Here is a 23,282-nt window from a genome sequence, read left to right as displayed (position 1 = left end):
AGAAGGTTCCTGGTCAACACCGCATCGGTCATATCATTCTTCATCATAGAGTCCCCAACGGTAAGAGGACCAGTAGGGGATAAGAAGGATAGGCGCCATATGTTGTCTTGAGAAGGCATGGCTGCCTCTTCACCAAAGTTCAAGTCAAAATGACGGTCGGATGGGCCAGACATTCTCAGAAATGATGAAAGAGAAATGAGGTGCAATAAATCTCTGAAGTAAGAGGAAAATTCTTACAAGTAATAACTCTCTGAATGTACTTCTAGTACACAATTGATGCCCTTATAAAAGAAAGGGCAACAGGGCTGTTGGTTCAAAAATTTAAGAGGCACCACTCTCCGGATTCTGAAGAGGCACCATTTTCCACACGCAACATCAGCTCCTCGGGTACCGTAGATAACTTTACCAAGGATCTCTGACAAAATTTAGACACATAAATTTTGAAGGTCCAGCTACCCTACTATTACCGACAAGGGTAAAGGAACAACACCACTGCTTGATAACTAGAAAGTCCCAATGTGTGTCAACCTCTGTGCTCCGTAGCAAGACAGACTGGCAAAAATGCCGAACCTTTACTCAGATTCGAGAAAACACTCCCAATAAGATTGCTTGCTCAAAAATTGAAGAGGCACAGCCCTCCGAATGTCGAGAGCCAGACTCCCAACAAGATTACGTGCTCAAAAATCGAATAGGCACCGCCCTCTGAATCTCAAGAGTCAGACTCCTAACAGGATTACTTTCTCAAAAATCGAAGAAACACTGCTCTCTAAATCTCAAGAGTCAGACTCCCAACCTGATTGATTTCTAAAAAATTGAAGAGGCACCGCTCTCCGAATCTCGAGAGCCAGACTCCCAACAGGATTACGTGCTCAAAAATCGAAGAGGCACCACCTTCCGAATCTCGAAAGCCAGACTGCCAATAGGATTACTTTTTCAAAAATTGAAGAGACACTGCTCTCCGAATATCAAGAGTCAGACTCCCAACAAGATTGCTTTCTCAAAAATTGAAGAGGCACCATTCTCTGAATCTCAAGAGCCAAATCCCCAACATGATTGCTTGTTCGAAAACTGAAGAGGTATCGCTCTCCGAACTTCGAGAGCCAGATTTCCATGGATAAAGCTTGTCTGCAATCTTCACACGCAACATCAGCTTTCCAGATACCACAGACCACTTTTTCAAAGTGCTTTGACAAAGTTAAAACACGTGAAGCTTGCAGCTCCCACTACATTGCTATGACCAAAAAGGGTAAAGGAATAACACTACTACTTGTTCTTAGAAAGACTCCTATACATGTCGACCTCCATCTTCCACAGCCAGGTAGACTTGCAAATAAAAAAAAATGCTCAACGTTTCTTCACATCCGAGAGGGCACTCTCAGCAGAGTCTCTCGAAATACTCAGCTTCTTTTCCTCCCGATAATACCTCTGCAAACAAGTGACACCAGAGCAAGAGTATCTCATATCATCAGGGTTAAAAGTAAGAGTATCCCATATCATGCTTTTTCCCTGTCTTTTCCTTGGGTCTTGTTCTTACCTGCAAGACAAGAAGAAAAAGAGTAATCAGTCAGCACGTGGAATCAAGCTTCCAGTTAGGAACTGACTGCCTGGAACCCCTTGCCTGATTACTTACCTGGCATTGCTCTCGAGTACTCATCTTCAACATCTTATGCTTCTAGAGAAGATATCACATCTGCCTGAGGAACATATAAGGCAAGTGAGAAGGATACAAGGAAGCATGTGGAGACAAGCGTAATAGAACACGTGCCGATGCATCCACTACTTTGTCAACAGCAGAAGTATCCCATATCATCAGGGTCGAACGTACTCTAGATTTGATGGACTTGTTTTGACCTTCAAATTCTTGAGTCGACCTTATACTCTAGAGGAAACCAGAAAACCCTCCAGCCCAGTTCAAGAATAAGCTTATGGAAAGTTAGTTCTTCAAAAGTAGAAGTATCTCATATCATCTATTCTCCATTTGCTTCTCCTTATCCTTGTTGCTGTTTACGACACAAGGAGAAGGAGAACAATTAACCGGAAGATGAAGTCGAACCTCCGATCCAGGTTGCTTGCTTGGAAGCCTGATTGTTTACCTTGTCTGTTACCTCCTTCGGCAAATCTCCTAACTCGACGACTTGGGGGACTCCTACTATAGGGTTTGTATCGCACTTGACCAAGCTCGAAACTACATGTAAGCTTCAAGTGAAATTGATACATTACCTTGGGCATCTTCATCGGTTAAAGATACCACCCCTGGATGAAGAAAAAGTACTTCCAGAGAAGATACCACATCTACATATGAGACAGATAAGGCAAGTGAAAATGATACCACACTTCGGTACTTAGAAGTTTTGTGATTACTCAATGGCTTGGATCTTGCAAGTCCCCAACCGAGGAGCTTCCCTTACTCGGGAACTTAAGGGAGCACTGTTTGTACCATACGTGACCAATCCCGAAACTACTGAGCACCGGTCAACGTTATACCGTCAAGGACCCAGAAGAGTTTCCCTCCAACCAGGAGGCCAATCACAGCGCAACACATGTCGACATCAGAAGCCAATCATAGCGCGACATGTGTCAACAGCAAAAGCCAATCACAACACGACACGTGTCAATGTCAGAGTGAAACTAGAAACTCTCTTCTATAAATAGAGATCATTCTCTCACAATATTTCCGAATGTCATTTGTACTAAATCATTCACTAGTACTCGCTAAAAGAGAGCTTGAACCTATGTACTTATGTAAACCCTTCACAATTAATGAGAAGTCCTCTACTCCGTGGACGTAGCCAATCTGGGTGAACCACGTACATCTTGTGTTTGCTTCGCTGTTCCTATCCATTTACATACTTATCCAAACTAGTGATTGAAGCAATCAAGCGAAGGTCACAAACTTAACACTTTCCGTTGTACCAAAGTCCTCACTGATTTTGTGCATCAACACACTTCTTTCTAACTCGATTAATCTCTTTTTTTTTTTTTTTTTTTTTTTTTTTTTTATTTGCTTTGCCAGTCGAACACATTGCGATTGTACTTGGCATGCATAAGGAACACTCTCGATGCCGCAATGTGCCTGCAGGTATTCACATTGTCAATAGTTTTTCGGGTCCAGTTTTATGCGCCAGCCGAGCCCTTTTAGCGTTGTTAATTTATGCGCCAGCTGATTTCTTCTCTGGCTGCCTGTTTTTCATGTTGAATATCTGTTATGTTTGTATGTAGAATAAAAAAGAATTGGGTAGATTGCACTTGTACCAGTATTCAGATGGGAATTGGTGAATTTTACAATGCCTGATTGATTCTATACCATGTGCGTGTGATACGCTGCTTGCAGAATTTTCCTTGTCAAGAAGTTGAAAGGCATAACAAGCCAGAAGTTGAGCTATAGTATGTTCACTTGCTGTCGCCTTAAATTCTTTAAATTAGTCGTTTCATATGAACAAGCCGGAAGTTGAGCTAAAGTTTGTTCACGTATAATTCATTACAGTTTAATGCTTACTGTTTTAAGAAATACTTAAATTAGTCGTTTCATATGGAAGTTTAATGCAAAGGGCTGGGAGAATGATGTAAGGAAATCCAAATTAGTCTTTAGGAACATTGTGCCATTGTTATTTGAGAGATCCCATTCCCTAAACTGTCAAAAGAAATAAAAAATGGAGCACTCTTAATCGTTGAAAAATCTTTGTAGCGCTTTACAGGCATGATACGTATTGGATATTGAGTTTACCTGATAATTCAGGATTTATGCTCGTTCCTTATTTTAATGGGAAACAAAGTTTTATTAAAACTACTCCAAAATATATTAAAAGATGTCTCCCCTAGGAAGATTTTCGAATTTCCTATGCCTCACCCTTGTCCTCTGTTGAAGCTTTCGTCCTTCAGTTTTCACTCTACGTGTTTTTGCAAGTATTCGTGCACATTTACAAGGTCTTACAGGAACAGTTTTGTTACTAACATAGAAATATTAACTAATGTGTTTTGCCAAGAAAGTTTTAATCTTCTCTAAAATGTTTTGCAGGACCAGCTCAGAACTTTTGCTAAATCCGGTAAGAACCATCGTTTTTGCATGATAAAGAACAGTCGTCGCCACCCTTTTTTTTCCTATTCTAATTTTTACGCTTAAAAAAGTTGGTTTTTTGCCTATACGATATATACGTGGATCCTAATGCCTTACACTATGTCAGGATTCACAGTTTTCTTTTCTACACCTAATTTAAACATGGCAGAATTTATGAAATTAGAATTAGAGATTTTGGCAAGGATACTTCACTTCCATTCCTAAACTTTATTCGTGACATTTTCCCCATTTTTGAGATGAATTCAGTACCAACAGATTATTGAATTAAAGCAAATTAAATATGGACAACTTGAACATGTAACTAATAACATGGACATAATCATGAGCATAGATTTGTTAGTAGTTCTACCCGTCCTCTTTTTACTTTGTATATAAAATGTAAAATATACTTTAAGATCCCATGCCATATGCTAGGAAACAGCTATTCTTGGTAGCTCTTCCAAAAAAGGAAAAAATTCTCTGTATGTTGTGTGTGTTAATAGTGAAACATCTAGACTTCATAGTTTATGGTTACAGGATATTAAAGTTGTCAATGAACATATGAACTCTGATGAGCCAGATACTCCTAAAAGGAATATGATTGATATCTTGAGCCCATATTACCAAGCTTTCGTTATTGTTTCCGTTAAAATTTGACATTGAGTTTTTTGTATTATTGCTGTCACAGGTTTTGATATGTCGAAATGAGGCTGAAAAATGCTGAATAGAGACTGTTTGTACCATACTTGATCAATCCCGAAAATACTGAGCACAGGTCAACGTTATACCGTCAAGGACCCAGAAGAGTTTCCCTACAACCAGGAGGCCAATCACAGCGCGACACGTGTCAACATTAGAAGCCAATCATAGCGCGACACATGTCAACATCAGAAGCCAATCACAACACGACACGTGTCAATGTCAGAATGAAACTAGAAACTCTCTTCTATAAATAGAGATCATTCTCTTACAATATTTCCTAATGTCATTTGTACTAAATCATTCACTAGTACTCACAAAAGGAGAGCTTGAACCTATGTACTTGTGTAAACCCTTCATAATTAATGAGAACTCCTCTACTCCGTGGACGTAGCCAATCCGGGTGAACCACGTACATCTTGTGTTTGCTTCCTTGTCTCTACCCATTTACATACTTATCCACACTAGTGACCGGAGCAATCTAGCGAAGGTCACAAACTTAACACTTTCTGTTGTACCAAAGTCCTCACTGATTTTGTGCATCAACATTTGGCGCCGTATGTGGGAACGACACTTATTCTCACTCTCTTCAGCTTTGTTAAGCTGGTTTCCACCATTCGTACACTCTCTTTTGACCAGGCATCCCTCTCTAACATGGGGAGCGAAGGAAGCCACAGCACACAGAATGACACCTCTCTTGCACCTAGTTCGAAGCAACGAAAGAAGGAAGGAAAAAGGGTTGCTCTTCAAGCTAAAGTTGACGAGCTAGAATCTCAAAACAACAAGATAGCAATGAAGAATGAGGTCCTCCAGGAGCAATATGAGAAACTCTTTGAGATGCTCCACGAAACTAGGCGTACTCAAACACGCGAACTCGTTACCCCTGTGGACATCAACCATCATCTGGATGCCTCCCAATAAGGAGGGTCACCTTCCTTCGACATGGGTATCCCTGATGAGGAGAGAGCTAATCATTAAAACATTGATCAACATGAGACTTCTCTCAACCCAGCTGCTTCGACCCGAAGTAGGAGAAGTAGAGGAAGACACCTCTTTGCAGAAAGGTTGGAAGGATCGAAAGCCGTTTATCGTGACTGCTGAGACTTCCTAAAGCAACGTTGAGAGAATCCCCTCCAAATAAGCTCGAAGATCAATGACCCAAGGGTTTCTGAAAGACTCGGTCCCCTCCCACGTCCCAGGCCGGCTACCAATTTGGGGAAGGGGCAACAAGTCCTAGAGAAACACAAAGGTATAGGAGACTCAGAGATGCTTCAACAGACATACCTTGAAAGTTAGTACGGCGAGTCCAGGGAAAAATCACATACTCTTGATCAAACCTTCCTACTTCCAAGAGGAGGTGGAGATTTACGAAAGAGAGCTCCAGTGGTACATGACTCCACTCAGGACCCTCTTGTCCTACAGCTTCTTAAAGAAGTAAACAAGTTGAAGGCTGAACGACAAGCTGAGATACCTGATTGGAACCAACCTAGGCCTGGCCCTCTTACAAGGAGGATCCTCGACACCCCCCTCTAAGCAAAGACAAAGCAAAAGCTTGGCTTGCAACTCTATACTGGAAATGAGGACTTGATTGAACACCTTAACCTATTTGAGTCCACCATGGCATACTGGATGCACACCGACGAAGAGTGATGTCTTCTCTTCCCCTCCACCCTCTTTGGCAGAGCTCTAAACTGGTATTGCTGTCTTCCACCTGAGACGATAGACTCATTTGAGGAATTGAGGAAACTGTTTGTTTCTCAACACATTTTCCAGACTGATCGCTTGCATTCTGAAGATGACTTGTACACCATTCGCCAGAAGCCGGACGAGTCACTACGAGAGTATGCGGGTCGCTTCAGCCATGAGTATTCTTGTTGCGCTGAGGCAGATGACAAGACTTCCCTTAAGGCCTTCATGACAAGCCTACGTGATTGTTTCTTCAAGTACATGATCAATGCCAACACTTGGAAGACTTACTCTGAGGTGATGTTACAGGCTTACAACCATGCCTCCGCCGAGGCAAGGACATATCAAGGGAAACCCCCCACAGCCACCCCTTATCAGCAAGTAGGGAGTGGAAGCCAGATCCAACCAAATGAGAAGACCTCGACCTTCCAAACGGCAGCGGTGCCTCCCCCTGCCTTACTTAATACTTTGCCAAGTCAACAGACATATCAATCTCAGGGAAAAAGGAAAGATTTCCATCCTCACCAGTCTCATTTTAGTAAAATGAGTAAGGGACACTACCGCGATAACCAAGGATACCACCACGATAATCCCTGACCCCAGGCAGTCAACATAGTGGGTCAAGCATAAGTCAGGACATCCCCTACCCCGAGGTATGAGGCATACACACCTTTGAACGCCACATGCGTGGCCATTAACCCCAACATAGCACACCTGATACCAAAGCCAAAGCCGAGGCACCCGGATTACAAGTCCACGAAGAACACGGGCACATTTTGCTGCTACCACGGGTATAACGGCCATGACGGCGAGAAGTGTATCACCCTTCGTGATCATATTGAAGCTTTGGCATGTGAAGGAAAAATTGATCAATTCCTCCTTCACCCTCCAAGGGGTAACCGTAACCAACGCCATGTGAATGTGATATATTCCATAAGTGGTGGCACACCCATATCTAAATCTTCCAACAGGGCCATGAAAAATAGTGAACAAGCTTTAAGGCCTGGCCACCAAGTGTTTCACGTGGAAGACATCAGGGGAGGCAAGCATCAAAAGCCTAACTGAGATTCAATATGTTTCTACCCGGAGGAAGAAAGAGGCATCATCTACCCTCACAACGACCTACTGATCGTGGAAGCTCACATAGCCAACTTTGAAGCACGACAAATCCTGGTAGACACGGGCGCTTCGATCAATATCATGTTTGCCGAAGCTTTCAGGGCACTTAATGTAGCTGAACACTTGCTCGATCGCTCGATTTCCCCTCTGATAAGCTTCTCCGATGATATCGTGCAACCTTTGGGGAGCATACACTTACCTTTCACCATTGGTACAGGCCCTTACACAGCTACCATTACCACTAACTTCCTGGTGGTTGATTGCCCAACAGCATACAATGTCATCTTGGGATGCACAGGCATTAATGATCTAAAGGCCATGGTATCCACACATATGTTGTTGATGAAATTTTGCAACTCCCTATGGCAATGGTTACATCAAAGGAGATCAACTTAGTGCACGATCATGTTACAACACTTCGGTCAAGCAACAACACCTGCATGTGCCCAAGGAAACCCTTTCTATACATGACCAAGTCATAAAGACCAGCCTAGACGAAGCCAACTTGGATCTTCATGGTGGCAACAGTCAACCCGACGATCCTCGAGATGACTCTTTCACCCAGCAAGCACAACCCGCTGAAGAGTTGGAGAAGGTCTCTATCTCAAAAGATTATCCGGATCGCATGGTGAAGATTGGCACCACCTTGTCACCACCCATTCGGTTGGCATTGATCTATTTTTTGCAAGAGAACACTGAGGTCTCCGCCTGGTCATACGAGGACATGCCAGGCATTTCTCCCGATATCATCTGTCATCGCTTAAGTATTGACCCCAAGACCAAGCCAGTGAGACAGAAGCAAAGATCCTATGACGCTGAACGGTACGAGGCAATGAAGGCAGAAGTTGAAATACTTAAAGGCATAGGCTTCGTCCGCGAAGTGAATTATCCAACGTGGGTAGCGAATGTTGTCCTTGTTAAGAAGAATCCGACCAAGGAAAGTCTCCTGCTCCAAAAGGTTTTGTGGAGAATGTGTGTCAATTACACCGACCTAAACAAAGGATGCCCAAATGATAGCTTTCCTCTTCCTCTCATTGATAGACTTATAGACTCTACAGCAGGGTGTGAACTCCTGAGCTTCATGGATGCTTACTCAGGATACAACCAAATTTTCATGAACCCTCGGGACCAAGAACACACATCCTTCACTACTGACAAGGGACTATATTGCTATAAAGTCATGCCATTTGGCCTAAAGAATGCAGGAGCAACTTATCAGAGACTGGTCAATTCAATGTTCGCCGAACAGATTGAGAAGAGCATGGACGTTTACGTTGATGATATGCTAGTCAAGAGCAAACATGCTGACCAACACATCACTAACTTATCTGAAACTTTCACCATTCTGAAGCGGTATCAAATGAGGTTGAACCCTAACAAATGTGCCTTCGGCGTAGGCTCTGGCAAATTCTTAGGCTTCATGATAAGCCAACGAGGCATTGAGGTTAATCCCGAGAAGATCAAAGAAATCCTCGACATGAAGGAGCCGGTAACTTCAAAAGACATTCAAAGCCTTATTGGTAAGGTGGCAGCCTTAACTAGGTTCATCTCTAAGGCCCCAGATAGATGTGCTCCTTTCTTCAAAGCACTTAAGGGAAGTAAGAAGTACATTATAGGACTGATGAATGTGCTGAGGAATTCAAGAACCTCAAAGACTACATGAGTAAAGCCCATCTGCTCTCTAAACCTGAGGTTAGTGATACTTTTATTGTCTATCTGTTGGTATCGGCTTCAGCAGTAAGTTCCGTTCTCAATCAAAAGGATGGTAATGTCGAACGACCTGTCTACTACACTAGTAAGGCTTTACAAGATGCGGAGACACAATACTCCAACATTGAGATATTGGCTCTAGCATTGGTCATGTCTGCTCGAAAACTTCGCCCTTACTTCCAAGTACACTTCATCATCGTGCTTACCAATCATCCTCTTCGACAGATACTCTAAAGTCCTGACACTTCCGGGCGAATGATCAAATGGACGATAGCATTGGGTGAGTTTGACATCTCCTACCAACCAAAGCCAGCTAAAAAGGGTGAAGCAGTGGCAGACTTCATCGCCGACTTCACATATCCTGTTGACATTGTTTCTACGCCTAAAGAAGTGATTTCATTACCCTCGGAAGCTCAGAAAACAGAACCAACAGCCCCAGCATGGAGCCTATATGTTGATGGCTCGTCTAACCAACAACGTTGTGGAGCAGGACTAGTCCTTAAGATCCCTAACAAAGTGGCAATAGAGTATGCTCTTCGTTTCAAATTCAAGGCGTCGAACAATGAGGCCGAATATGAAGCCCTCCTAGCAAGCTTACGTTTGGCCAAACACCTTGGGGTTAAACGAATTGATATCTTCAATGACTCCCAATTGGTGGTTAACCAAGTCACCAATAATTTTGACGCTAAGGATAGCTCCATGGCAGCATATCTAGCACAAACAAAATTGTTGGTCAAGCACTTCCACTACCAGATCACCCAAATTCCTCGAGCGGCAAACAGCCATGCAAATGCTGTGGCTTGCCTCGCCTCAGCGGTGGAAGATAAGATTGGGAGAAAAATTCAGGTCGAATTGTTGGCAGCACCAAGCACCATGGCTGCGGAAGTATGCAACTTACAACAGGGGGATAATTAGATTACCCCGATTTATAGATTCCTTACTCATGGCACCCTTCCAAATGACAAAGTCCAAGCTAAGAAAATTCGATACAAGGATACCAGTTACTTGATCACTAATGACCAACTCTACAAGCGGGGTTTTAACCTACCATACCTAAGATGCCTTACGACCGCAAAGGTGGAAACTGTCCTTCGGGAAATACATGAAGGAGTCTGCAGAGATCATGCTGGATCTCGATCCCTAGCACACAAAGCTTTTCGCCAAGGATATTATTGGCCAACAATCCACCAAGATGCCATTAGAATATCCCGCTTATGTGATAAGTGTGAACGCTACGTAACTATTCCTCACTCCCTTCCCGAGCTGCTCACTCCTATGATCAGCCCTTGGCCCTTCGCCCAATGGGAACTTGATTTGATTGGCCCAATGCCTGCAGGGAAGGGCAAAGTTCGCTATGCAATCGTTGCAGTTGACTACTTCACAAAGTGGGCCGAAGTAGAACCTGAAGGGAAATTGTGAGATTTCATGTGGGATTTCTAGTGACTAGCATGCATATACAATTCAAAATTTATATATGAAAGCAACGGAACCATGTTATCAATTAATATCAAAGCTATAGTCATGCAAATCCCCTTCAAGATGCATAGGTTTATGTAAGATGCATCAAAACTAATTTATTGAAGAACAAAGTGTAGGAGTAATTTTATACCTCTTGATCTAGACTTTAGACCAAGGATGGACCACCTCCAAGCCCTTTGTTGTTGGAACTCCTTGAGCCTAGCCTCCCTCCTTGCCTCCTCCACTTTGTTAGAATGAGTGCTCCTTGGTTCTCCTTAAGTCTCCAAAGTTAAAGACCTCTAAAGATCCTCACCCACTAGAGTAGTGAGAAGGATGAAGGAATAACCAAAAGGGTGAGAAGATGATTAGCTAAACCCCCTTTTGGTGGCCGGCCCTTTGAGTGTTGAGAGAGATATTTTCTTTTTCTCTTTTGTTGTTTTAACACTTCAAAAACCCTAATGAAACTTTGTGCTATAAAGTTCCTTTTATAACAAAAAAGAAACAAGTCAACATTTGACTCTCTCTCTCCCTCCTTTGGCCGGCCCCTTTAGTGTTGTTTGGGCTTTGGGCTTTTATTATTTCAAGTCATCCTATGCGTGAATAAAAGCCCAATGGGTTTAGGCCCAATGGGCCCAATTAGACCCGAACTTTTCTTTAAGCCCAAAACGATCTTTTATCGCTTTTATGATTTCTTTAGACATTCTAATTAATCACAACACTTAATTAATCCAATTAATTATTTACATCATCCATTAGTTACTCACTACAAGAGTGTATTGGTAAACAATCATTTTAGGTTCTAATTAGCAAGGCAGTGAAGTGATTGGCACCAATCCAATTGATTATTTTTAATCCAATCACTTAGTGAATTAAAACTTACTTTTAATTCACCTTCTTCTTTGACGACTACATTTAATCATCTAGAAGAACTCACAAGTCATGAGTGACATCTAACCATATATCATGGCTACCCAAGTTAATGTAGAATTTGTTCGGAGAACCTATTCAGTTGGAATTACAATGTAATTCGATCATTCTCTAAAACAATACTCTCAATCACATTACTAGGGTATGGATATATTATGTCAAACCCCTAATGTGATTATTCCTTCTTATATGATTCATTTGAGTCGTATAGGAACGCTTTCCTTTATTACGCTCGATACTTCGGCCGAAGATTCCCGAATCATATCTTAGAGTATCCATCCTCTCTTAACGAGGATTAGAGATTCCTTGTTGCGCATTCAATTGCCTCCATGACTAAGTGGCTTAACCCCAACTATGCTGTGGACACCCGCGGATGGAGTGACTTTGACATAATCAAAGATCAAGTACCTAACCACAAGACAACTATGATGCCTCAGGTCAAAGGACTACTTACATTATTCCAACCATTAGAGTTACTTGCTTGACATGTGAGTAGACCTCAATGCAAGTACTTTCGTTCGATTGTGTTCAGTGAACTCATTCCCTTAATCAGCACCTACATACCTGTCTTAGTGTCACTACACGAATGGGACGAGACTTTCCATCCTTCCAATTGAAGCGGACATAGTATGTACCGGTCTATGCATTGTCAGTATCCCTCCGACAATCCTATGACCAGGAACCTTTTGGACATGATGGTTATGTGAAGAAGGTCTCTGTAGTCTAACATCATTAGATTACTTCTTCCATCAATCCATTATCCATGGATTCACTATTTAGGACATATATCGTGTGTTGAGATAGCCCTAATTAGTATCTTTGCCATTTGATGTACAAGAATCATCTATACATCCATTCATTGTCCTGAAAGGTTTCTTCCAAAGATTGACTTTCATGGCATATTTCCAACAAAACCCTTGGCAACCATTACTGAGGCAAAAATAGAAAACTTCGTATGGAAGAACATCCTTTGCAGATTCAGCATTCCCAATGCGATAGTCACTGACAACGGGCGACAGTTCGACAACAATAAGTTCAGGATGTTCTTCTCTAAGTTCAACATCAACTTATGTTTTGCCTCCCCAGCTTATCCCCAGTCTAATGGACAAGTTGAAGCTATCAACAAAATAATCAAGCGAGCTTTGAAAACCAGCTTGGACAAGGCTAAAGGTTGTTGGCCAGAATTTGTACCCCAAGTTCTTTGGTCATACTGCACTTCGTATCGGACATCAACAGGAGAAACCCCATTCTCACTTGCCTTTGGTACAGAGACAGTTGTCCCAGTTGAGTTTGAGCAAGCAACGTTCCGATTCCAGAACTACGTGCAAAGCGAAAATGACAAACAACTTACCCTCAACTTACATCTAGTCGAGGAACACAGAAACTAGGCTCACTTGAGGAATGTCGCCTACAAGCAGCGCATCTCCAACTACTATGACTCAAGGGTCAAACCTCGTTCTTTCAAAGTGGGGGACTGGGTATTGAAGAAAAGATTACTCTGCGACAGAGTCTCGAGTGAAGGAACACTTAGTCTAAACTGGGATGGGCCGTTTGAAGTTGTTGGCATCAGTCGCCCTGGCTCCTACAAACTTAGAAGCTCCGATGGCAAGATCCTTGGCCATTCATGGAACGTTGATCACTTGAAGTACTATTACAAGTAAACTCACATTGTACAAGTGTTCAGCTTCAGCCGTTCGGCATCCTATGTAACGAAGATTATTTGGCATGAATTCAATAAAGAGGTGATTTAGACAACTCAGTCCTAATCCTCTTACATTCCTAGCAATGAAACACTTGGGTTCAACGCTTCAACATGAATGCTTCCAACATGAAACAAAGTCTAAGTACATGTCAACAAGACTATACAAATAAACAAACAGCTTCATAGTATATTCGTTCAATCATACATTCCAACACTTCATACATGAGCCAACTGTGCTTTGAAAGGGTTCAACATACTTTGTGTCATTTGACACTTGCTACAATGTGCATTGACACCTTCCCCTTATTCTCACCAACCAGGTGATGAAATGTACAACTCGTACTCTCCTTCATGCCACCAACCAAGTGATGAAATGTACGACCCGTACTCTAATATCATTTGGCAACTTGCACTCATGCCACCAACCAGGTGAAGAAGGAACTCATCTTCATGCCACCAACCAGGTGATGAAATGTACAACCCATACTCTCCTTCATGCCACCAACTAGGTGATGAAATGTACAACCTATACTCTAATACCATTTGGCAACTTGCCACTATTTCCATCAACCAGGTGAAGAAGGAACTCATCTTTATGCCACCAACCAGGTGATGAAATGTACAACCCGTACCCTCCTTCATGCCATCAACCAGGTGATGAAATGTACAACCCGTACTCTAATATCATTTGGCAACTTGCCATTCATGCCATCAACTAGGTGATGAAATGTACAACCTGTACTCTAATATCATTTGGCAACTTGCCACTCATGCTACCAACCAGGTGAAGAAGGAACTCATCTTTATGCCACCAACCAGGTGATGAAATGTAGAACCCGTACTCTCCTTCATGCCACCAACCAGGTGATGAAATGTACAACCCGTACTCTAATATCATTTGGTAACTTGCCATTCATGCCACCAACCAGGGAAGAAGGAACTCATCCTCGTGCCACCAACCAGGTGATGAAAGCTGATGAAGGAACTCACCTTCGTACCACCAACCAAGTGATGAAAGCAACTCACCATTCATTCCACCTACCAGAAGACGAGTGGTACAACTTGTACATATGAACTCCTAGCATTCACAAATAATAAAAAACCTTTAAGCTTGATAACTCAACTGGGGGAGAACTTATGCCCAACAAGAGTTATAGTCACCAACAAAGTCTTATTGCAAGCCAACAACAACTTCAGTGCATGGTATACGAAGATCAAGCTATTCAGCCCTCTTGCATCTACTTCAAACATTTCCCTTCTGTAACAATGCAAACACTTCAACTCGTAGAAAGCTTCACACACTCTTGATCAAGACAGTGTGAAGCAAAACCAATTTATAGTGCCAATAAGAGCTTCATTAAAGGAGTTCAACCACAATTCTCAAAAGCTTCACACACTCTTGATCAAGACAGTGTGAAGCAAAACCAATTTATGGTGCCAACAAGAGCTTCATCAATGGAGGGCAACCATAATTCTCAAAAGCTTCACACACTCTTGATCAAGACAGTGTGAAGCAAAACCAATTTATGGTGCCAACAAGAGCTTCATCAAAGGAGTTCAACCATAATTCTCAAAAGCTTCACACACTCTTGATCAAGACAGTGTGAAGCAAAATCAATTTATGGTGCCAACAAGAGCTTCATCAATGTAGGGCAACCACAATTCTTAAAAGCTTCACACACTCTTGATCAAGACGGTATGAAGCAAAACCAATTTATGGTGCCAACAAAAGCTTCATCAAAGGAGTTCAAGTACAATTCTCAAAAGCCTCACACACTCTTGATCAAGACAGTGTGAAGCAAAACCAATTTATGGTGCCAACAAAAGCTTCATCAATAGAGGGCAACTACAATTCTCAAACCTTCAAAGCAAATTCAAGACTGTTCGAAGCAAATTCAATTTATATGGTTCATCAAAACCTTTGACTACTACAAAGTGTGGCATGCATCACAATCTCTTGCTCAACAATGTGGAAACAAAATTTGTATATGTTGTCTCTCCCACATTTTCAAATTTCAAGTTTCCTAAAATAAGGGAAATTCAACAAAGCTTCATCAATGGAAGACAACTAAAAAATCTCAAAAGCTCCACACTATCTTGATCAAGATACTGTGAAGCAAAATCAATTCATGGTACCCAACAAAAGCTTCACCAAAAAAAGCTTCAACTCCAAAGCTTCACCAACAAAAGCTTCATCAATAGAGGACAACTATAAATTCTCAAAAGCTTCACACTATCTTGATCAAGATAGTGTGAAGCAAAATCAATTCATGGTACCCAACAAAAGCTTCAACTCCAAAGTTTCACCTATAAAAGCTTCAACACAAAAGCTTGACCCATAAAAGATTGACCCACAAAAGCTTCACCCACAAAACCTGCACCTACAAAAGCTTCGCCCACAAAAGCTTCGCCCACAAAAGCTTCACCCACAAAAGCTTCACCTACAAAAGCTTGACCCACAAAAGCTTGACCCACAAAAGCTTCACATACAAAAGCTTCCCCTACAAAAGCTTCACCCACAAAAGTTTTACCCACAAAAGCTTCACCCACAAAAGCTTCACCCACAAAAGCTTGACCCACAAAAGCTTCACCTACAAAGCTTCACCTACAAAGCTTCAACACAAAAGCTTCACCTACAAAAGTTTCACCTACAAAAGCTTCACCTACAAAAGCTTCACACTATCTTGATCAAGATAGTGTGAAGCAAAATCAATTCATGGTGCCCAACAAAGCTTCAACCTTAAAGCTTCACCTACAAAGCTTCAACACCAAAGCTTAAAAAAAAAAAAAAAAAAATATATATATATATATATATATATATATATATATATTCGAAATTTCGAAAACTCAAAAATTCGGAAAATAAAAAATATTTCGAAAATTCAAAAAAACAAAAAAAAAAAATTCGAAAATTCGAAAAAAAAAAAAATTGCCTAGGCCTCCTCTTCTTTGGGCCTAACAACTTTCATAACAAATATATATGAAGGAGGAGTTTTGGGCTACCACTTAGAAAGGAAATGCCTCATTCGTCAACTCCCTCGACCGGAGACTTGGGGGACACCTACCATATGCTACTGCTCCTTGATACTCAGAAGTCTCACGACCACTCAGTGACTTGGATTTTTCAAGTCTCCAACCGAGAAGTTTTCCTCACTCGGGAAATTAAGGGAGCACTACCTCAACATACATGCTTCACTCTCAAAGGTTCAACATACAAGCTTCAACAAAAGAAAAAAAATCAAAGAACTTAGTGAAGAAGGCCTTGGTGTATTTAACACAATACGTTGAAATGAAGCAAAGCTTGTTTATCGATATCTTTGATAAGTTACAAATATGTAAATATACATGAATCAAAATAAACAAACAAGAGGGAGCCTTCACAAAGGTTGCTCATGAGAAGTCTCAGCAGTCGGCAGAGCCCTAGAAAGAGTAGGCACCAGAGGGTGATCATTCGGGGCCTCCGTACTGGGCAAAACCCCAGAAAAAGGAGGCATCGAAGGTTGATCATTCGGAGCTTCATTATGCGGTACAACCCCAGAAGATGAAGGCAATAAATGCCTTTGGAACAAACCTACAAACCTCTGATGATCAAGCAAAATCTAACCATCAGATTCCTGTAGCTGGTCAAGCTTCCTCTTCATGTTTGTAGCATAGTCATGTATGAGCCTGTGCAACTGTTTATTCTCATGCTTGAGCCCTCTGATCTCCTGTTTGAGACTTATCACTTCAGTCGCCAATGATTCAACTTGGCGGGTTCGAGCAAATAAGCGTTGGGCTATATTAGACACAGAACCTGCACACTGAACACTGAAAGCCAGAGAATCCTTAACAGCCATCGTATCAGACCGTTTGGAAAGTAGTTTGTTATCTTTAGGAGTGAGAAGGTGTTGGAGATATGCCCTGAAAGTCAATCTTTGGAAGAAACCTTTCAGGACAATGTCTATATATGTGGAAAAACTCTAATACATCAAGAAGGCAAAGTCACTCATTAGGACTATCTCAATAATCGATATAGGTCCTAAAAGGTGAATCCATGGACAATGGATCGATGGAAGAAGTAATCTAATGATGTTAGACTACAGAGACCTTCTTCTCATAACCATGATGTCCAAAAGAGTTCCTGGTCATAGGATTGTCGGAGAGACACTGATAATACATAGACCAGTACATACTATGTCCCCTTCCAATGGGAAGGATGGAAAGTCTCATGCCATTCGTGTAGTGACACTAAGACAAGTATGTAGGTGCTCATTATGGGAATGAGTTCACTGAACACAATCAAACGAGAGTACTTGCATGGAGGTCTACTCACATGTCAAGCAAGTAACTCTACTGGTTGGAATAATGTAAGTAATCCTTTGACTTGAGACATCATAGTTGTCTTGGGGATACGTTGCTGATCATTTGATAATGAGACGTGACCACATCTCATCTTGGATGTGTTCTATGCATTGTTGGGGTCAGTGATTTATTCTCAGAGGCATGTGAATGATCAACAAGGGATCTCTAATCCTCGTTATGAGCTTCTTGAAGGGGATTTGCATGACTATAGCTTTGATATTATGTGATAACATGCTTCCGTTGCAAATGTATATAAATCTTGAATTGTATATGCATGCTAGTCACTAGAAATCCCACATAAATCTCATTATTCCCTTCAGAAGGTTCCTGGCCACCATCGCAGCGGTCATATCATTCTTCATCACAAAGTCCCCAACGGTAAGAGGACCAGTAGGGGATAAGAAGGATGGGCGCCATATGTTGTCTTGAGAAGGCATGGCTGCCTCTTCACCAAAGTTCAAGTCAAAACGACGGTCGGATGGGCCATACATTCTCAGAAATGATGAAGGAGAAATGAGGTGTAATAAATCTCTGAAGTAAAGGGAAAATTCCCACAAGCAATAACTCTCTGAATGTACTTCTTGCACACAATTGGTGCCCTTATAAAAGAAAGGGCAACATGGTCATTGGTTCAAAAATCGAAGAGGCACCACTTTCCGGATTCCGAAGAGGCACCACTTTCCACACGCAACATCAGCTCCTTGGGTACCACAGATAACTTTGCCAAAGATCTCTGACAAAGTTTAGACACATAAATTTTGAAGGTCCAGCTACCCTACTATTACTCACAAGGGTAAAGGAACATCACCACTGCTTGATAACTAGAAAGTCCCAATGTGTGTCAACCTCCGTGCTCTGTGGCAAGGCAGACTGGCAAAAATACCCAACCTTTACTCGCATTCGAGAAAACACTCCCAACAAGATTGCTTGCTCAAAAATCGAAGAGGCACCGCCCTCCGAATCTCGAGAGCTAGACTCCCAACATGATTACTTTCTAAAAAATTGAAGAGACAATGCTCTCCGAATCTCAAGAGTTAGACTCCCAATAGGATTTCTTTCTCAAAAATCGAAGAGGCACCGCTCTCCGAATCTCGAGAGCCAGACTCCCAACAGGATTACGTGCTTAAAAATTGAAGAGGCACCGCCTTCCGAATCTCGAGAGCCAGACTCCCAACAAGATTACTTTCTCAAAAATCAAAGAAACATTGCTCTCCGAATCTCGAGAGCTAGACTCCCAACAAGATTGCTTTCTCAAAAATTGAAGAGGCACAGTTCTCTGAATCTCGAGAGCCAAATCCCCGACAAGATTGCTTGTTCGAAAACCGAAGAGGCACCGCTGTCCGAACTTTGAGAGCCAGACTTCCTTAGATAAAGCTTATCTGCAACCTTCACACACAACATCAGCTTTCCAGATACCACAGACCACTTTTTCAAAGTGCTCTGACAAAGTTAAAACACGTGAAGCTTGCAGCTCCCACTACATTGCTATGACTAAGAAGGGTAAATGAATAGCACTACTACTTGTTGTTAGGGAGACTCCTATATATGTCGACCTTCATCCTCCACAGCCAGGCAAACCTGCAAATAAAAAAAAATGCTCAACTTTTCTTCACATCTGAAAGGGCACTCTTAACAGAGTCTCTCAAAATACTCAGCTTCTTTTCCTCTCGATAATACCTCTGCAAACAAGCCACACCAGAGCAAAAGTATCTCATATCATCAGGGTTAAAAGCAAGAGTATCCCATATCATGCTTTTTCCCTGTCTTTCCCTTTGGCCTTGTTCTTACCTACAAGACAAGGAGAAAGAGAGCAATCAGCCAGCACTTGAAATCAAGCTTCCAGTTAGGAACTGACTGCCTGGAACCCCTTGCCTGATTACTTACCTGGCATTTCTCTCGAGTACTCATCTTCAACATCTTATGCTTCCAGAAAACATACCACATCTGCCTGAGGAACAGATAGGGCAAATGAGAAAGATACAAGGAAGCATGTGGAGACAAACGTAATAGAACACGTGCCGATACATCCACTACTTTGTCAAAAGAAAAAGTATCCCATATCATCAGGGTCGAACGTACTCTAGATTTGATGGACTTGTTTTGATCCTCAAATTCTTGAGTCGGCCATATACTCTGGAGGAAACCAGAAAACCCTCCAGCCCAGTTCAAGAATAAGCTTGTGGAAAGTTACTTCTTCAAAAGCAAAAGTGTCTCATATCATCTCTTCTCCATTTCCTTCTCCTTATCCTTGGTGCTATTTACGACACAAGGAGAATGAGGTCAATCAACTGGAAGCCGAAGTTGAACCTCCGATCCAGGTTGCTTGCTTGGAAGTCTGATTGCTTACCTTGTCTGTTACCTCTTTCGGCGACTTAGGGGACTTCTACTATAGGGTTTGTATCGCACTTAACCAAGCCCAAAACTACAAGCAAGCTTCAAGTGAAATTGATACATTACCTTGTGCATCTTCATCGGTTAAAGATACCACCCCTGGATGGATACCTTGTGCATCTTCATCGGTTGAAGATACCACCCCTGGATGGAGGAAAAGTACTTCCAGAAAAGATGCCACATCTACATATGAGACAGATAAGACAAGTGAAAATGATACCACACTTCGGTACTTAGAAGTTTCGTGATTACTCAATAGCTTGGATCTTGCAAGTCTTCAACCGATGAGCTTCCCTTACTCGGGAACTTAGGGGAACACTGTTTGTACCATACTTGACCAAACTCGAAACTACTGAGCACCGGTCAACGTTATACCGTCAATGACCCAGAAGAGTTTCCTTCCAACCAGGAGGCCAATCACAACGCGACAGGTGTCGACATCAGAAGCCAATCATAGCGCGACACGTGTCAACATCAGAACCTAATCACAACACAACACGTGTCAATGTTAGAATGACACTAGAAACTATTTTCTATAAATAGAGATCATTCTCTCACAATATTTCCTAATGTCATTTGTACTAAATCATTCACTAGTACTCACTAAAGGAGAGCTTGAACCTATGTACTTGTGTAAACCCTTCACAATTAATGAGAACTCCTCTGCTCCGTGGACATAGCTAATCTGGGTGAACCACGTACATCTTGTGTTTGCTTCAATGTCCCTATCCATTTACATACTTATCCACACTAGTGACCGGAGCAATCTAGCGAAGGTCACAAACTTAACACTTTCTGTTGTACCAAAGTCCTCACCAATTTTATGCATCAACAGAGACATCAATAAATTCCCTTCGGATAAGCCTCAAGGTGAATATACCTTAACCTATAGTTGGTATGCTCAACAACAAATTTCTCTTGGATAAAAAATAAAAATAATAAAATAATAAAAATACAAAAAGCGAGAAGCTACGTATTGTGAATTGGGGCTCCAAGTTTGTAATCTATGTACTGTCTAATTTTTAGGATAGGTTACAGTCTCACCTGCAAGATTTGTTGTTGTATATAGATTCTTTGAATTGAAATCAATATCCCATATTTTTTCCCTTATCTCCTTTTTTGTGCGTTCTCTCTTTTTTGTGTGTTCTCTCTTGTATAGGTAAAGCAGGCAGATGAGCTTGAAAATATACTCACTAAAAAATTTCTTAGATTTTTGTCAATGAGAGCAGAAGCATTTCAGGTGTTAAGGAGAAAGCCAGTGCAGGTACTTTAATTCTTTCACGTAGTTCAAATTCAACTTTGTGAACTATATGGCTCGAAAAGCTGAAGTAGGTGGAATTAACTTTACTTTCGGAGTTGTTTTTCTATGGTAAAATGTGAATGGGAATTTTCATGATTGTTTAGTCAATAGGATAGCATATTTTGTAGATGAAGTCCCAAATTATTAGTCAGCCTTTTTTAATTTGCTATTGCAGGGTTACGATATTAGTTTTCTGGTAACAAATTATCATTGTGAGGAGATGTAGAGGCACAAGCTCATCGATTTTATTGTACAGTTCATGGAGGCAAGAATTTTTACAAACCCTATCAAATTGCATGATTTTATTGATTGCATGCTTAAACGGTTTCTCAATTTGTACTTGTTGACCCTACAAACTACCAAGCCTACGTGGCACGTAGACCGAGTAACTAATAAGCTAATAACGTCTTTCGGTTGTGTGCAGGGTGTGCCAACTTGACAGCCGAGGTTGGTCGGTGAGTAAAATTTATTGATGTTGCATTGGGAGTGCTGTTGACTTCTGAATCTCGTGACTGCGACCGAGGAAGGAACACGCCTCGGCTTTCCATATCAAATTCGGCTTTCAAGGTGCCAAATGTAGTAACTTGGTAACATCTCACTTCGCCAAGAAGGTTGATGGGATGCCCTTTGCCAATAAGGATTTGAAAATCCTTCTTGACCAAGACTTGGATAGATAACTAGTCGGCCTCGTCCCAGTGCTGTTTATCCAATCTGAATGTGCTTTGCGGTCAACTGATTCTACGACAACAGTGATGTTTATCCAAATTGAAGATGTTCGTCGGTTGCCTTCATAGTGCTGTTTATCTAATCTGAAGATGTGTTGGCGGAAAAGAAAATAAAAATCTCAAGGTGTTGAGAGGTTTCGCGTAGAGCGAGAGTTTGTGCAGGGCAGTTTGTGTGTTGAATGCGAGAAGGTAATTGTTGCCCGCAACTCAGTATTTATAGCATCCATACTTTTTCTTGGCACACCTGATAATTTTGTAGAGTCCAACTGCAACTCTTACTTGCGGAACTGAAATACTAATTTGTGGCATAGGCTAAAACCTATCTTCCAGATGACTATCCGTGACTTTCCATCAAAATAAAAGTTTATCCAACCAAAGACCTAGCCTACCTTGGTTTCTTGTGTCATCATCATAACCTAGCCTACCTCTTTTGCATAGATATATTCATCCTAATCACATCAAATCACTATCTCACAAATTCACTTTTATCCCATTTTTCCACGTGGTTCTGCATGCAAACCCATTCAAATATGGAACTGTTGCAACTGATTGGATACCAAGCTGCACAGCAAGCCTCCTATAGCTATCCTTACTGCAGCATTAATTGTAAAAGGTTGGCAAACAGCCAGCTGTGCAATCTCCTTTAATTTCTCTACCATCCGATAAAACTCTTGGTTATCTATAAAGGAATCCCATGCGTGTCTCCGCAAGCCTTAAGGATATTTTCAAGATAATTACTACGATTAAAATCAATAGTAATGCCAAGAAAAAATCTCTTAATTTTCATAATCATCCAACCGCTTCGATTGCTTGGGCCGAAAATGTAAAATCAGATAAGGAAATTAGGCAATTGAAGAACCTCTCGCATTATCGAAAATGAAGTGATTCGGTGCAGCAGAGGACACTCATGTGCACTCAACGATTATCAATTCGAAAAAAACCAACAATCGTACGTTCCCTGACCGCTGAGCATCTCTAAATGACACCGAGAAATAAATGGTCAAGAAAAAATGAACATCCACCGCCAAATAAAAATTCACTCAGCAGAAAGCTGTTCTGAATTCATCCCTTGTGGTGTATTCACTCCATAACTTGACATGTCAGTCATTTCTCACAGTAGTAGCTGTAAAGCTTTTGAAAAAACAAGTCCAAATCAACAATACATGTCCC

General features: G+C 41.5%; 1 pseudogene; it reads left to right on the top strand.

The window, feature by feature from the left end:
• Nucleotides 1-1,291: 1,291 nt before the first annotated feature.
• Nucleotides 1,292-22,992, top strand: LOC126595478 (actin-related protein 2/3 complex subunit 4-like; annotated as a pseudogene).
• The last annotated feature ends 290 nt before the right edge of the window (nt 22,993-23,282 follow it).

The sequence above is a fragment of the Malus sylvestris genome, chromosome 13 (genome assembly GCF_916048215.2).
Source record: "Malus sylvestris chromosome 13, drMalSylv7.2, whole genome shotgun sequence".
Taxonomy (NCBI): domain Eukaryota; kingdom Viridiplantae; phylum Streptophyta; class Magnoliopsida; order Rosales; family Rosaceae; genus Malus; species Malus sylvestris.
This window is presented reverse-complemented; position numbering and strand designations above follow the sequence as displayed.